Source organism: Heterocephalus glaber, unplaced genomic scaffold (genome assembly GCF_053883595.1).
Source record: "Heterocephalus glaber isolate CG9 unplaced genomic scaffold, H.glaber_assembly_v1.0 deba00001553, whole genome shotgun sequence".
Classification (NCBI taxonomy): Eukaryota; Metazoa; Chordata; class Mammalia; order Rodentia; family Bathyergidae; genus Heterocephalus; species Heterocephalus glaber.
This window is the reverse complement of record NW_028258344.1, coordinates 8342782-8360595: the sequence shown is the minus strand read 5'-3', so window position 1 is coordinate 8360595 and position 17814 is coordinate 8342782. Positions and strand designations below refer to the sequence as shown.

At 34.2% G+C, this 17814-nt stretch overlaps 1 long non-coding RNA gene across 3 annotated transcripts in view; it reads left to right on the top strand.

Moving 5' to 3' along the window:
- Positions 1-17814, top strand: part of LOC147824131 (uncharacterized) — a 518026-nt gene that overhangs the window by 485540 nt on the left and 14672 nt on the right. For all 3 annotated transcript variants that reach the window (XR_015442707.1, XR_015442705.1, XR_015442706.1), the window contains one exon: positions 13135-13215. This is a non-coding gene — a long non-coding RNA (uncharacterized LOC147824131). The remainder of the gene's footprint in view (positions 1-13134; positions 13216-17814) is intronic.

Below are 17814 nucleotides of genomic sequence, written 5' to 3'. Positions count from 1 at the left end.
AATGAAAAAATAGAAAAGGAAAAAAATCGCAGAAGCAAGATGAAACCCATAACTCCCTACTCACCCAAGGCAAACCAAAGGAGCATTGAGATGAAAGAAATAATAATAATGAAAAACCTCCCAGATGAATTTTATGAAATGGTGGCAGTGGAAGTAATAAAACAGATTAAAAACTCTTTTGACAAAAACAAAACAGATATAATTGAAGAGATGATGACAATAAAGAAGGAGATGATTAGTGAATCTAGAGTAGATACAGATTTTAAAAAGATAGAGGAGCTTAGGAAAGATATGGAAACCATAGATGCCCAACACAGAAAAGAACTGGATCCCATCAAACAGACTCAAATAGAAATTCTAGATATGAAAAATTCAACTGAAAATATGCATAGCAGAATCAACTAATGTGAAAATAGAATATCAGATATAGAAGACAGAGTTGTGATTTGCAATCACAAAATGAGAGACTTCTTAAAAATACCAAGGGACCATGAGATATCAATCCAATATCTGATAAGTGATGTAAAGAAGATTAATGTAAGATTAATTGAAATCAATAAAGAATTGGAAGATAGAACAAAGGGCATAAAAAACTTGTTCACAGAAGTAATCCGAAAACTTTCTAAAATGAAGAAGAATTTGAGATACAGATAAGTGAGACAAAAACTCCAATTAATCATAATCAGAAAAAACTACACCAAGGCTTATAATAGTCCAAGATTACTAAAATTTAACATAAGAACAGAATATTAAAAGCAATTAGAGAAAAGAAACAAATCACCTATAAAGGAAAAATCATCAGAATCATAGCAGACTTCTCAAATCAAACCCTTAAGTCAAGAAGACCATGGAATGAAGTATTTCAAGTTCTAAAAGAAAACAACCTCTAACCCAGATTGATATGCCCCACAAAATTACCTTTCAAAATTCATAGATAAATAAGATACTTCCATGGTAAAGAACATGTAAAGAAATTCATGACCACCAAACCAGGGTTCTGAAGGATATTCTGGAAAACACAATGAAGACAACAGTTCCAAGAATCCCAACAGAATAAATCCACCAGGCAAGACAACCAATTAAACAGAAGGGGAACAAAAAGGTAAGTAACAACAAGAAAATAATATGACAAAGATAAGTCAATACATATGAGTTATAATCAGCAATGAGAATGTTTTAGATTCACCAATCAAAAGAAACAGATAAAAAAAAGGGTCAACAGTACACTGCATATAAGAAACACATCTAACACGATGAAATTTATAGACTGAAAGTCAAAGGATGGAAAACAATGCTCCATGCAACAGGAGCCCAGAAAAAAAAGAAGAAGCTAGCTATTCTTTTAGCAGACAAAATGGATTTCAAGCCAAAACTGATCAGAAGAGACAAAGGTCACTACACACTTGTTAAGTGTACAATCCAAGAGTAAGAGTTATCAATCATAAATATATATGCACCAAGTACTGGTACACCAAACTACAAAAAACAAACACTAATATATATAAAAAATCAGATAAGCTCTAATAGAGTTGCAGTGATGGACCTCAATACCCCACTTTCACAAATAGACAGATAAACTAGACAAAATATCAACAAAGAAATATCAGAGCTGAACCAAGACTCAACAAATGAACTTGGTTGATATCTACAGTGTTCCACCCAACAAAAACAGAATACACATTCTCACTAGCATATAAGATGTTCTCTAAAACAGACCATAGAAATAACCCATAAAATAATAACCCATAGAAAATGCTTAAGTAAATGAAAAGGAATTGAAATTATCCCATGTGTATTATCATAGGACAATGAAATTTGATCATAGGACAATGAAATTTGAAATCAAAGGCAAAAGAAACTACAAAAATTACATAAACAAATGGAAACTTACAAAAACCCTCCTGAACAATCAATGAGTCACAGATGAAGTTAAAGAAGAAATTAAACACTGTCTATAATAAAACCAAAAAGTCAATAAGACATACCAGAACTAATGGCACACAGTGAAAGCAGACATATGAGGGAAATTTATAGTAATGAATTCCTGTATCAGAAAAACAGAGCGAGCTCAAATAAACAACCTAATGTTGAACTCCAAGGTTCTAAAAAAGAAGAGCAAGTTAAACCAAAAGTGTTTATGAAGAAGGAAATTATGAAGATCAAAGAAGAAATTAATGCAACAATACAAACTAAGAACACATGAATCAAAGAGCCAATGAATAAAAGAGTTGGTTCAGTAAAAGATTAACTACAGTAGAAAAACACTTAGCCCACATTATCAGAAAAAGAAAAAAATAGACCCAAATCTGTGAAATTAGGAATAAAAAGGGGGAAATCACAACAGATCCTGCAGAAATCCAGAAGATGATCAATTCCTACAATGAGAACCTTTATTCTAATAAGATAGAAAACTTACCAGAGCGGAATTGAGAAGATATAAAAATTCTAGATAACCCCAAATCATTCATTGAAATTTAAGAAGTAATTTTTAAAAACTACCAACAAAGAAAAGTCTAGGTCTTGATGAATTCACTGGTAAATTCTACAAGAAATTTAGAGAAGGTCTAATGCCACTACCCTTTAAACAGCTTAATGAAACTGAAAGGGAAGCAATACTCCCAAACTCATTCCTCAAAGCAAGTATTAATCTGACATCAAACCCAGAGAAGGATCCAACCAAAAAAAAGAAAACTATAGGCCAATCTCCTTAAAGAACACAGATGCAAAATTCCTTAGTAAGATACCGGCAACCAGAATGCAGCAAATCATCAAAAAGATTATACCATGACAAAGTAGGATTCATCCCAGAGATGTAGGGATGGCTCAGTATATACAAATCAATGAATGTAATACACCATATTAACAGAACCAAGAAAAAACCCACATGGTCATCTCAATAGATGCAGAAAAACCATTTGATATATTTCAACACCCATTCATGGGAAAACATCCTTACAGAAAGTTGAAATAGAAGCTCTTCATCTCAATCTGATGAAAGCCATCTATGACAAATCAACAGCCAACATCATACAAAATAGTCAAAACCTGAGGGTTTTCACTCTAAAATCGGGAGCAACCAGGGTCCCCATTATTACAATTCCTGTTCAGTATAGTTCTGGAAACATTAGCCTGGGCAATTAGACAAGAGACAGAAATAAATGAAATATGGATAGGAGAGAAAGAAGTTAAATTATCATATTTGCTGGTGACATGATACTCTACATAGAAGACCCTAAACACACAACCAAAGGAATCCTTGAGTGAATAACAAAATTCAGCAGTGTAGCAGAATACAAAGTCAAAAGTAAAAACCCAATAGCATTGCTATGCATGAATAATAAACTCACTGAGAGAGAAATCAAGGAAATAACATCTTTCACTATAGCATCAAGAAAAATGAAGTGCTTGGGAATCAATCTAAAAAATGAACTGAAAGACTATAGTATTTGGATATAGACTATAGTACTTGGATATAGAAAATTGAAGAAGATATCAGAAACCAGAAAAATATCCCCCTTTTTTTTAAGTAGGCAGAACAAATATCATGAAAATGGTCATACTTCCAAAATTGTTATATATATTTAAATCAGTCCCAATCAAAATACCAATAGCTTACTCACAGAAGTAGAGAAAATAACCCTAAATTTCATATGGAATCAGAAGAGACCTAGAATAACAAAAGCAATTCTAGGCTACAAGGCAAAGGCATCACATTCCTGGATTTGAAGTTATACTACAATGCTACCATGATACAAACAACATGGTATTGGAATAAAAGGAAACAGACCTAAGAATCAGTGGAACAGATAGTATAGAAGATGCAAAAACAATTCCAAGCACACTCAGCTACCTTATCTTTGACAAGGGGGTCAAACACCTTCAATAGGAGAAACATCCTTTTTAATAAATGGTGCTGGGAAAATAGGATTTCCATATGCCAAAAATTGAACCTAGACCCATATGTCTCACCATGAACTGAACTAAAATCAAAATGAATCAAAGATCTATATATTAAATCATAAAAACTTTATCTGCTAACAAATAGAATAGATAAAACTCTAGAAGACATAGGTTTATGCAAAGTCTATATGAACAAAATCCTGATCACACAAAATATATTACAAAGAATCAACAACTCTGATGATATCAAATTTAAAAACTTCTGGAAGCAAAAGTATCAACAGAGTGAAGAGATAACCCACAGAATAGGAAAATATGTTTACTAGCTTCTCCTCTGACAAAGAATATCATCTAGAATATATACAAAATAACTCAAAAAAGTAGACCTTCCTAATTTAAAGACCCAGTCCAAAAAAGGGCACTAGAAATGAATAGACATTTCTCAAATAATGAAGTACAAACAGCAAATAAATATATGAAAAAATGTTCAACATCAGAAGTCATTTGACAAATACAAATTAAACCAATGCTGTGATTCCATCTTACCCCCCAGAAAGAAAGGTTTATCAAGGAATCAACCAATAACAAATGCTGGTGAGGCTTGGAGAAAAAGAATTCTTTCTCCATTGTTGATGGGAATGTAAACTGGTATAAGCACTATAGAAATCAGTATGGAGAGTCCTCAAATAATTAAAACTAGAGGTTCCATTTTACCCAGATCTTCCTCTCCTAGTTATCTTCCCAAAAGTGTTAAAAGCATCATACCACAGTGACATATGCATGCCCATATTTATAGGAACACAATTTATAATAGCAAAATCTTGGAAACAGCCCATACATTGAAGAAAAGATGAGTGGATAAAAAAATGTGGTATTTATATTCAATGGAGTACTACTACTCTGCCAAGAAGAAGGATAAACTTGAGTCATTTGCAGGAAAATGGATGCACCTCAAGACCATAATCTTAGGTGAAATAAATTGGAAACATGGTTTTAAATATGACATTGCTTCACTTGTGTGAGAAACCCAAAATATAAACAAGGGGCATAATTGAGGATAAATGTTGAGAAGTAGGAAGAACATGTTCCAATAGGAAGGAGAACAAGGGAGGTGGGAAAGGGAAGGAAAGAAAGAAAAGAAAAAAGAGAGAGAATGGAAGGGAAAAAGTGAACTAAAGTTTCTGTAAATGCGGGGAAGAAGGGTTGAAGGGAGGGTTGGGGAATAGGAGAAAAACAATAAAGATATAGTATGTACAGGTACAAATTCCCTTCAATGAATGTGAAATTGATACGTATGACAAATACATAGCAAAAAAAAAATAAAGTAAAAAATATACTAAAGAAAAAGGTAGAAACACTGTTATTATTTTAAAAGTTGTTCTTCAGAGTATGTCTGCTGAAACCATGTGGATCTTCTTGCCTCTGCAGTTGCCTAATTCTAAATCAGTGATGGTGAACCCTGTGTAGAATGGGGCCCAAACTGCAACCTGAAACCCACTTATTTATCATACACATTGCAATTAAACCTAAATACTGAGGTTTTAGTTTAGAAAAAACAACTCATACACTTGGCTCATCAGCTGACAGAGAGGCCTCTGTATACCTGCTGCCATAGGTGTGCCACCACTGTGTAAATGAGCACTTTCTATGACATTTTCAAATGCTTTTACTGTCCTTCCTTGGTAATGACCACATTCAGACAAACATGAAATGATTTATTTTGTCATTGCTTTGATTTTACCAGTTAGAATTTTATAACACAATGTTGGAAGACTTTATTTTCATCTTCATAAAGAAGACTTCCTCTTTCAGTCATGTATTCCCTTGAATTCTTTAGGCAGGCTGTGATTACCAATTTTCCAAAAGGGATCTCTTTCATTATCCACAAACTCCTCTTCCCTATGAACCACACCAATGAAAATAGGCCTGGGGCCTTTGATCGAATGTGAAGAGAGGTCACTTCTCAGAGACTGTTCATTCCTGTCACATTGGGTGAAGAGCACAATGCCACAACATTGTAGCTTCTCAAACTACTCATGGAAATGATGGGACATCAATTAGGACTGCCTGACATGAATGAGGTACAGAGCAGCAGTGTAGATGACTGCCCTGAATGCCAGCAGTACAACCTATACGCTAAGAATCATCCCAGTGAGTCTAGTGCTGTGTCACAATGTGGATAGATGAGAGTATGAATCACCATTTAACACAAACCTAAGGGTTGGTCATAGAATTTCAATATCCCAGAGCCCTGAACTGGTTGGTTAGTTAACTGATTGTGTCAACTTAAGTAAGAAATGTTCAATTAAATAAGATCAGCATAGGTCTGAGTGTGGCTAAAGGGATTTATTGAAGACAAAAGACCCATTCTAGGGCAATTTATGACCTAAATGGTATAACAGAAAAAGGAAGAAGGAAGGCTCACTTCTGTTTCTTTGAAAGAGCTCCAGTCTTCACCTTGACCTTGGATGCCATCTCCTGGCTCCCAGTGCAGACTCTCCAGCCTTCCATTTCAGATCCTAGGGCTTCCTGATATAGACTAGTATGGAACACCACACTGAGCTCTCAGCATTCAACTGGATCCTTTGGATCTCTAGCACACAGACAGAACTTTTGTACTTTTCCCACCTGATGCTGTAGGAGGCCATTGTAAGACTATATTTTACATTCTTCTATATTTGCATATCTTGTATTAAATCTATTTTTCTAGGATGCACTGACTGATAGAACTGGTCACAGTCTGAGTCACAGTATGAGTCACTCAATATTAGTGTGTCAGCCCCACTTTGGCAGGTTAACTTTGGTGAATTTCCAGAAAATAATAAAGTTCTAGGGATCGCTCAATAGACCCAAGTCTAGGGGCTCCTGAGGCCATTAGCTCTACCACATGTGGGTAGGGTTCAGATTGCAGGTGAAAGGATCAAATTTTGCCATACACTAGGCATACCTAATGCAGAGCCCTCCACACAATGCTGAGAAAGCACTGCTATTTCTACCCAAAGCCAGTCCAAAAGAATCACTCAGAAATTTGGAAGTAGGCACCTCCAGAGACCAAAACCCTTGCAGCACCAGCTCTAAGCTTCATCCACACATTGCTAGCCAGGCCTTCCTAGGCATTGGAGGAGGATTTAGAAATTTAGAAGAATGGTGTTCCCAATCGGCGGGGGGGGGGGCACTGTGCATGGGCCAAAGGTGGATATTGTGGTCAAATCCAAAAGTCCTCTCGGAACCAGTTCACCCCCCCCACACACACACAAGTAAGCAGGCAAATCCTCACTACCACAGGCAATTAGGGAGTATTCTTAAGGGTAACAGGCTGTTACTACGTTTTACTTCCCTTTCTTCCCTTCTAATCTTTCTACCACCTGGAGGGAGAGGCTATACAATTTGTCCAGAGATAAGAGTTTTTGGTGCCAAGTTTATCACCAAGACAGCCTTGAAGAGACCCTTGAAAATGCCAGTCACATCAGCCACACTGATGAAACAGTTTCCGTGGTGGGAAGACATCAGAAATAGTCCCATATTTGAACCACTTCCATCAATACAATTTTACTGGATCTTTACTTTTCTTCTTTATCTTATACTTAGTATATAAGAGCAGTAGAACATAACAAAGGAAAAAAGACAAGAAATATCACTGGCAAGCCAATATTCAGGATATTTTTCTTATTATTTTGATATAGGGCTCCATATCTGGTACTTATTGTTAACTATAATATAATGTGATTGTTTCCCTTAAGACACTCCTAAATCCCTGCTTCACAATTAGATCATTAAATATCATAGTACAGTTATCTTTTAATCCTAGATTTGTAAAACTAGAATTTTTATCATTTAGGGGTATATTTTTTTCTTTTTTTCTTTCCCCCTCTCCCTTCCTCTGTCTCTTTCTACAACTCTTCTTTTGTTGTTGTTGTTGTCGTACTTGGGGTTGAACTCAGAGCCTCCATAATAACCTTAGTCTCCAATTTTATTTATTTATTTATTATTATTTTGAGACAAGATGTTGCTGAGTTGGCCAGGATGGACTCTAAGATATTACCACCTCAGTCTCACAGAATGTTGGGATCACAAGCATGAGCCACTATGTCCAGCCAGAGGATGTTAATTCAGTGAAAATTTATAAATTACAAAGATGTACCTCATAAATGATAAAAGTATAAATTAAGAATCTTTCTCAAAATTGGCAAGACAGTATAAAATCAAAATTTTTGACAGAAATGTCATTATATTTGGTATTATAAGTAGAGACAATTTAATGTACATTGATAGAAGAGTGTCAGGTATATGCAAATTCTATACCATTTTATATAAATAACTTAAGCATCTGTATGTCTTTGTATATTCAGAGCACCAGGCTATAACAGAGGATGTCTGTATTTGTGTTTATATCTGCCACAACATAACTTGGGCAAATTAGTTAATTTTTCGATGCCCTGGTTAGTCAACTTCAAAAATGAATGAGACATAATAGAACCTCCATAGGCTTTAGTGATTGAATAAATTAGGAAATGAAAATCTTTTAGAACAATATTTGGACACAATAAGTACTACATACCTATATTATATTTATTATTTCTATTATTATTTATATTTAGGATTCTGTTTTTTAATGTTTTTATTCTTAAATTCTTTTATTGGTACATTTTAGGTATACAATACATTTACATTTATCATTGGGTGCTTGTACCTGTACATGATGTATCTTAGTTCTTACTTTTTCCCCATTACCTGTGCACCCCTCACCCCTCCACCCTTCCCTATTTACATAGACTTCATTTCCATTTTTTTCTTTTCTTATAATTTTTCCTTCCCCTTCTTTCCTTTCTCCTTCCCATCCGACCAACTCTAACTCTTTGGACCTTTCTCCAAATTTCAAATTATCAATTATTCATTTTAATCATTTTAACCTTATTTATACTTTCAGGTTCTCACACTAGAGAAACTATTCGGTATTTACATATATGTGTCCTATTTATTTCACTTAGGAGTATGGCCTCGATATGCCTCCATTTGGCTATGAATGACTCCAGTTTCTCGTTTTTATGGCTGAATAGTATCCCATTTTATATAAAAGAAAACACATTTTCTTTATCCAGTTTCCAGTTGATGAGCACTTGAGCTGCTTCCAAGCTTTAGCTATTACAAAGTGTGTCGCTATAAACATGGGTGGACCTATATCTCTGTGGTATGGTTCTTTTAATTCTTTTGGGATGATACCCAGGAGGGGAATAGCTAGGTCAAATGGGACCTCTAATCCTAGTCTTTGAGGTATCTCCATACTGATTTTTACAGTGGTTACACTAGTTTACACTCCCTCCAATAGTGAAGAAGTGTTCCTTTCTCCCCACACCCCCACCAGCATTGGTTATTGGTTGATTTCTTGATAGCAGCCATTCTTTCTGGGATGAAGTGGAATCTCAGTGTTGTTTTCATATGCATCTCTTGAATGACCAGTGATGTGGAACAGTTTTTCATATATTTATTTGCTATTTCTAGTTCTTTGTCTGAGAAATGTCTGTTCATTTCAGATGCCCATTTTTGAATTGGGTCTAGGATATTCTTTAGAATTGCTTGTAGTGCTGGTTTGGTGTTCAAGAAATTTCTCAGGTGTTCTTTGTTGGGGAAGTATCTAATTTCCCCATCAATTTTGAAAGATAATTTTGCAGGATACAGCAGTCTAGATTGGAAGTTATTTTCTTTTAGAGCTTGAAATACTTCACTCCAGGCTCTCCTTGAGTCAAGGGTTTGTGTTGAGAAGTCTGCTGTGATTCTGATGGGCTTTCCTTTGTAGGTGATTTGTTTCTTTTCTCTAACTGCTTGTAGGATTTTGTTCTTCTGTTGGGTTTCTGGGATCTTGACTATTATATGTCTAGATGTAGATTTTTTTTTTGATCATGGCTAGTTGGAGTTCTACATGCCTCACTTATCTGTTTGTCCAGTTCTCTACCTCTGTCTCAGAAGTTTTCCACTATTACTTCTGTAAACAGTTTTTTTATGTCAATTGTACTTTCTCCTATTTTTTCATGGACTCCTATCAGTCTTATGTTATTCTTCTTTGCACCATCTAGCAGCTGCTGGATTGATTTCTCATGGTCCTTTACTATTTTTTAAAAAATCTCTATTTTAATGCTCCTTAACCATGATACTCTCTTCTATATCTGATATTCTATCTTCAGATTTCCTTAATCTGCTGTGGATACTTTCAATGGAGTTTTTAATCTCCCAAATATCTGTTTGAATCTGTTTCATGGACTCCATTTCTTCCTTATGCTGGGTATTCATGGCTTCCAGCATGGTCCTGAACTCACCTATTTTTTTTTAATCTGTTTCTGTTCTAGAGCCTCTAATCATGTCTTTCATTCTGCTCCCCATCTCTGTAGATATCTGGGAGATTATTTCTGCTTTGAATTTTTCTAGAGCCTCATTCATCTATTTTGTTACTTCCTGTGCTATCAGTTCAGGGTATCCAGGTGATTGATTATTGGACTTTTCCACTTCGTTTCCCCCTGAGTTTACCCTTGGTGGGGTGAAAGTCTGAGTTTGTGCCTTGATTAAATGTCTTCTCAGTTTTGTTTTTGGCACTGTCCTTGGTTTAACTCCTGGGTTGATACTTTGGAATTGCTTATTGTAAGTATCTTTGTTGCTTGTAATTAGAACCCTTATGGAATGTTTCCTTCTCAGAGGTGTCTTTCAGATATAGCTGTTCTTTAAGTTTTGAGTCTCTAATGATTCTGAGGCTATCTTATTTTCATTATACCAGGAAGGGCCACTGACTAGATCAATAACAACACTTTAGCCCAAGTGATACAATCAGCAACACCACAGCATCAAGTACATCTTAGAAAATGACATTTTGTGATAGTTACTAATCTATCACCTTTAACTATGTGAATTAAATCAAAATCGAGGAGCAACCCAACATATGTTTATAGTGAATAAACTCTTCAATGTAACAACTTTGCCTTTCAGGTTGAGGAGTTAGAAGGAGTTGAGGAGGGAGTGACAGATAGGTAGAAGGATAGGGGAAGGTTAGCAGTGAGGCCAGAGGACACAGGTAAGAGAAGGAAAAAGAGGATAATAGAAAAATAAAGAAATCTGAATGAGGGCCAGAACAGGAACATAAAGGGCAATGAACAATGTGGGACAGCAAGAGAGTGAGTATGAGAGAGAGAGAAAGGAAAGAGAAAAGAAAGAAGAAAAAAAAGGAGACAAAAACAAAAATTTGCAAAGATTAGGAAAAAATTAAAGATCAGAGAAGAAAAAAAAAACCAATAATACCAATTTTGGAAATTAAAAATAAAAATGAAGATGAAGAGTCTCCTTCAGGGTATGTCTCTGCTTTTGAAATAGACAATGTGGGTAGCATTGTGCAGTTATAAGTCAGTGAGTCTCAGCCAGCCAGCCACAGACCCATGAGATTCAGGCAGATTTCTGGCTGCAAGTCCCAAGTTGAGCTCCTTGTCCTCCTGCAGGGTTGACCTCTGCAGGGTTGTATGCAGGTTCAAGCTGCCCTTCCCATGAAGATAGCCCCATTTCCGATGGGAGGTGATGATCCCTCCAACTTACCCAGTATGGAGGTCTGGTGGTTTGGTATACCCTGTGTCTTTGTAGTGTGAAACTAGGTGGTAGTACAGCCAAGAGGCCAGAGGAGTGGGGGGGACCTGTAGGCACCCACGCAGCTAAGTGGATTGTTGCTGGAGGAGCGGCCTGGATAGGGCAGGTTCCCTGCAGCTGGGGACCCCTCTCTGGCATCCACGGATGTGCCTGGCTGGCACAGGCTGGATGGAGAGGGTTCCCTCTAGGAGTCTCTTTACTATAAATTTTTATTTGGTCTCACATATAGATTTTGGAATCAGCTCCACATTCTCTATGAAAAAAATCTTCTTCTAATTTATTTGGAGTTACCTTGGGTCAAAAAATAAAAAGAATTGAAATATTCATGATATTTAGAATTCTTTACATGAAAAATGTATATTTCTTCTTTTATTTAGGTAATTTTAAAAAGAATTTTAAGAGCTATATTTCTGTTAGATCTACTCTTAGTATCTTATATTTTTCCTCATGTTGTTGTATAATAAAATGTATTTTTTACCACTTGTTGTTGGCTTATAAAAATCTTATTTATTTATTTTTGTGGTGCTGAAGATCAAATCCAGGGCTTCGCACATCCTAAAACTGAGCAACATCTCCAGTCTTATATCTAGAAATCTTGCTAACTTCTCCTATGAATTTTAAAACTATTTAAAGCTTGAATATTATGTGTATTTCTTTTTAGAATTTATTATTATTATTATTATCATTAAATTGAGAGCAAAACAAAATCATAGTGGGGAGAGTGAAAATTATAGGCTTGTTTCCAATTTCATCTGAACCTTTCTACTGTTTCAGCATTGAGTTTGACACAGACTATAGGATTTGTTTGTTTTATGGATACTCTTTCAAAATACTGTACTTTCACTACATGCTGAGTTATTTTTTATAAACTATGTATTATTTGTCAAAATCTTTTCCTACATAGGTCTTTTGTTGAAAAGATCTATGCTTTTTTTTTTTCTCTCAACCTGTAATGGAGTGAATTTCATTAATAAATGAATCTAGAACGGAAATTTTCTGATGTTAAACCAGTTTGTCATTTGTAGAATAAATGTTTGTAACATAATATACTTTTGCTTGCTCTGGGATTTTTACATAATGTAATTAGTAGTAGTAGTTTAAAAATCATTGCTTACTTGTAAATTGGCCGATAATGTTCCTTTCTTATGTTTTTTTTTCCCAGGTTTTGGTGACAAGTTGCTACTAGTCTCAATAATGATATTGGCAGTTTCACTTATTTGTTTTTGCTATGAGCTTATTGAAGATATTAACTGTTTAATCATCAGTTCCTTAAATATTTTCTAGAGTTTACATGTAAATCCAAAATTTCTTTTTTGTAGGAAGATTTTTGAATTCTCTTTGTATGTATTAACCAGGTTTTCATTTTTTTTTCTTTCAAAAGTTAAATTTTCTTTTTCTAGGAATATTTCCACTTCATCTCAATTTTCAAACCAATTGACCTATGTTGTCTCTCATATTCTCTTATTTTTAAAGTCTCTTCTCTATCTGTACCTATAGTCCTTTTTTATTCTGAATAGTGTTTTGTGTTTATTGTGGGTTTGTGTGTTTTTTCTTGAGCTTCATAGAGACTTTGTTTCAAGGATTTTACTAATGTTTCCTTTCTTTCAATTTCCATAGGATTATTTGTCATTTTGTCCTCCATCTTCTTCAGATAAATACTACCACCATTTATTATCAGCTTCAGTTCTAATACAAGAAGTAAGTCTATAACTTTTCTTCTATTTTCTGCTTTCATTACATTCAATTTTTTATTATTTCTATTTTTATTTTTTTATTCAGATTATTTAGAGGTATAGATCTTTGAAAATTTCCAGATATGTGAGGCAACTTGTTATCTGCATGTTAATTATTTATAATTTATTTACCTAAGGATCACAAAAATTTATATATTTGATGCTAAATCTTTGAAACATTTTTGGTATTTGCCTTATGGCTTAATAATGATCCATTTTACAAATGTTTTATGTGTTTGAAATGAGTTTGTATTCCCAGTCATGTTAAAGATATAAATGTTCATATTGTATTTTATGTATGCACATTAGATAAAGCTTGCTAATGGTGTTCAAATAAACAGATTAAATTTTTTCATCTATTAACCCTTAAGAGCTATGTTAAAATGTTTTCATCATCCAATGGCGACTTCTACCCACACTCACAATGACATTTGCCTTTTGTTCTTTTTTACACTTTTAAAGTAATATTATTAGGTACATGCAAGTTTAAAGTTGTTGTATACTTACTTCTGGAGGCATATTTTTAGCAGTATGTGGTCATCTTGTCATGTCCATTAATCAAGATAAGTCAACTTAACCGGAGTGAGAAACACCTAGCTAATTAATAAGGCATACTTCTGGTTGTGACTGAGCAGTGTTTCTAGAAATTATTGGCATGAAGGCCTGAAAACTGAGGGAGGAAGACCGACCTGGTTGGTGAGTGTCATCAACCAATAGGCTTATAGCATAAATGCAATAAAAATGGGAAAGAAGAAAGAAATATGCCCAATTTTGAAGAGCTCCTGTCTCCTTAAACAGATTTGCCTTTGTTGCCATTGCCTTTGGACATTGGTCTTCAGTTTCTTCAGCCTTCTAATATAGACTCACACCACCAACTCTCTGGTGAGCTTCCAGGCCTTTGACCTTGTACCAGTGCTACATCCTTGATCTCTCTCATTCTGAAGCTTCCATCTTCTTTGGTTGGACGACTACGGGATTCTCCAACTTTCCAATGCACAAACGGCCATTGTGGAATCTCTCACTTCTGATCTTGCAAGCCTACCTAATAAATCCCCTTATATGCTTTTTTATGGATTTGGATTCTCTAGAGAACCCTAACCAGTATGCTTATTTATCTATTTTGTGTGGCATTAGTATGGCCACACTCTTTTTTTCTTTAGTTACTTCTAGTATATATTTTTCTATTCTTTTATTTTCAGTATTTCATTTTGGGGCATCTCTTCTATACAAAATGTAGCATACATGTTACTTATATTCTTTTCATTTTTCCAAGTCAAGAATCTTTGTCTTACACATAGAATTTTTAGACAATTTGTATCACTAATGGTTATTAATTCTTTTAGATGCATTTTATCTTCTGATTTAGTGTTTTTATTCTCATTACTTTCTGCATCATCTTTATGTTTTTTGTTTTCTTTTTCTTTGCCTGTTTTAAATTCAGTTTATTGTTTACATATATTCTCTCCATTCCATTTCTTCCATCACTACTACTTTGGAAACCCTGAATTCTTTATATGTGACCATCTGTAAAACTTTTACATGCATATTCACATCAACAAAATCTAAGGTAGTAGCATATTTATCACCCACAACAATACTTAAGACTCTTGAATTCCAATTGTTTCACTCCTCATTAATATGCCATTAATGGCTAGAATTTCAGACATATTTTTATACATTTGCTTTTTTACTTAGGCCTCATTTACTCTTGTAGCTCGGGTATTCTGTCATTGTTTTCTTCTACATAAATTACATCATTTAGAAAAAATTTGACAATTATTTTAGGTTAAATTTTGCTCCTGAAAAGATATGTTAAAGACTTAACCACCTGTATCTCAGAATGTGACCTTATTTGCAAATGGAATCATTACAGATATAATTAATTAAAACAAGGCTGTAATTCTAGAGAGTGATCTGTTAATACAATATGACTGGTGTCCTCATAAGAAGAGGAAATACAGGCCCATAGAAACATAGGCAACCATGCAATGATTGGGTTAGAAATGGAGGTTCTGAAGCTGTAAGCATAGGTATAGTGAGGACTGCTGTAAACCTTCAGAAAGGACAAGGAGGGAGTATCCCCTCACAGGTTTCCGAAGAAATAGTCTTGTTAATACCTTGTTTTTACATGTCTGTCTTTCAAAACTATAAGATACTACATATTTACTATTTTCTTCCACCCAATCTGTGGTGCTTTGCTACAATAACATTAAGAAACTAATACAGTAGCCAACTCTTTCAGTTACTGTATATTGGAATGTTTCTTTTGAAGGACCTTATTCTGAAAACATATTTTTACTGAGGAGACAATACTATTCACTATTATTTTCTAATTAAAGTTATAATTCTTTTGTCTTCTTTCTCTACTGATTAGTTATTTCTTTAATTATTATTACATTTATGGGAGCTTGTATTTTCTCTCTCTGTCTTTGTCTCTCTCTCTAGATAGATATAGATATAGGTTAGATCCAAACAATGGTGAGTGAACAATCCTTGGATTTCCATTTGGTCATGATACATTAATTTTTTCCATTATGTAATTTGGTTTTACAGTTTGAACCTAAAATATACCCCTAAAGGTTTTTTTTTATTGAAGGCTTTATCACCAATGCAGCAATGTTTAGAGGTGAATTCCAGAGAGGTGATTGGATCACAAGGGCTGTAACCTCATCAGAGAATTTATCTATACATGGATTAATAATTTGATGGCATTATTTGAAGGTTATGGAAAGGTGGCCCAGTTGAATAGAGTCATTAAGAGCATAACTGTGAGGAATATATCTTGTCCCTGACCCCTTTCTCTCTGTCTCTCTCTGTATCTCTGGTTGTCTCTAACCTTCTCCTCTTTCTTTTCTCTCTCTCTCTCTCTCCCCTCCTTCTCTCTCCCTCTTCACTAGCCATACTGAGATAAGAATGTTTCTTCTACCATCCCTTTCTACCATGATAGTTCTGTCTCACCACAGACCTAATTGAGAGCCACAATAAAACTTTCCTCCTTTAGGTTGTTATTCTCAACTATTTTGTCACTGTTACAGAGGGTTAACATGGCTTTGTTTGGACTATATCTTTATCTCTGTATCTATATATCTTTCTCTTTAATTTTGAATTTCCAAGTGAAATCTACTGAATATGAGAGCTCAATGGCAATATTGTAAGATTTACATCAAGCATAATTCTATATTCATTGGATTTCTTTAGTGAAGATAACAATTACAAATATGTATTTTAGCTGGAATAAACTTGGTCTGAATGAAAATAATCTATTGCTGATATCATGAAATCTCTGATTCAATTGTGATATTTTTCTTCTGAACTACATAACTTCAAAATATGTTTAAAGAATTATACAAAGGGTATTTTTATGCTTGAATTGGTGTAAAAGATTTATTTGCAGACTTAAAATAATAGCAAAAACCATTTTCTATCATTACTGACTCATACAGGTTTGCAGCCCTAAGTAATTAGCTGTTACATATTGCCTAAATCCCTTTTGATTTCAATATCAAATCAAAAAGGAGTAAATGTGTTAATATATATCTATGCCATAGTCAGTATTGTGTGGTGTATTTCACTATCACTGATGAGAGATTTAAGCTCATTTCTGGAGGTTAATTATAAATTTTACACCTATAGCTAAAGTGTCAAAATCTGCCTTTTTCAGTCCTGAAGAAAGCAAATCCTTTCCCCAAGGCCACATTGGTAATCTTTGTCACTACAAAGACTTTTTTTTATGTCCACAACCTAAAACGAGTAGAAGAAAAGCCAAAAGTAGTAGATTAAATATGAACTTTTCATTTCTGTACATCATGTCTCTTATCATTGAAGTAAGATTGCTTTGTTATAGAAAATTTGATGACAGACTTGTAATAATGACTTGGTTCATGGAGGAAATATATAAGGAACTATAATTAATGAACATGTATAAATCTGTTATTTTCAGTTTATGGAAATCTGTCTTCTTATTTTAAGCTGTTTAGGCAACAGTGAAAAACTTATAACCATGTTTAATATCTTTAGGAGTCAAGATCACTGTAGAGAAAGTTTATGAAAGAAGAAAATTTATTAAGTAAACAAAAAATTAAAAGGTAACACTAATCACTAAAAGACAAATATTACATAATGTGACTTATATATAAAATCTTCATAAATTGAGCTCATAAAAGTAGATGGTAGAAAGATATTTCCAGGGGATGGGGCTTGGGAGAGACAAGGGAGACATTGGTCAATAGACACAAAATTTCATTTAAGCAGGAGGAATTAATTCAGGAGATCTATTGTATGAAAATTAACTTTATACTTGGAATTTCTAAAAGGGTAGAATTTATGAATTCTTACAACAAAAGTAATAAATATGTGAGATAGAGATGGGGATGTAGCTCAGTGGTGCCCCTCTTGCCTGGCAAGTGCAAGGCCCTGAGTTTCAATTCTGATACCAGAAAAATAAATAAATAAATTAATTAATTAATTAATAAGAAAGATAGGCATATATTAAATAGCTTGATTTAGCCATTTCATAGTAAATATATACATACATACATACATATTTCAAAACATCGTTTTGTAC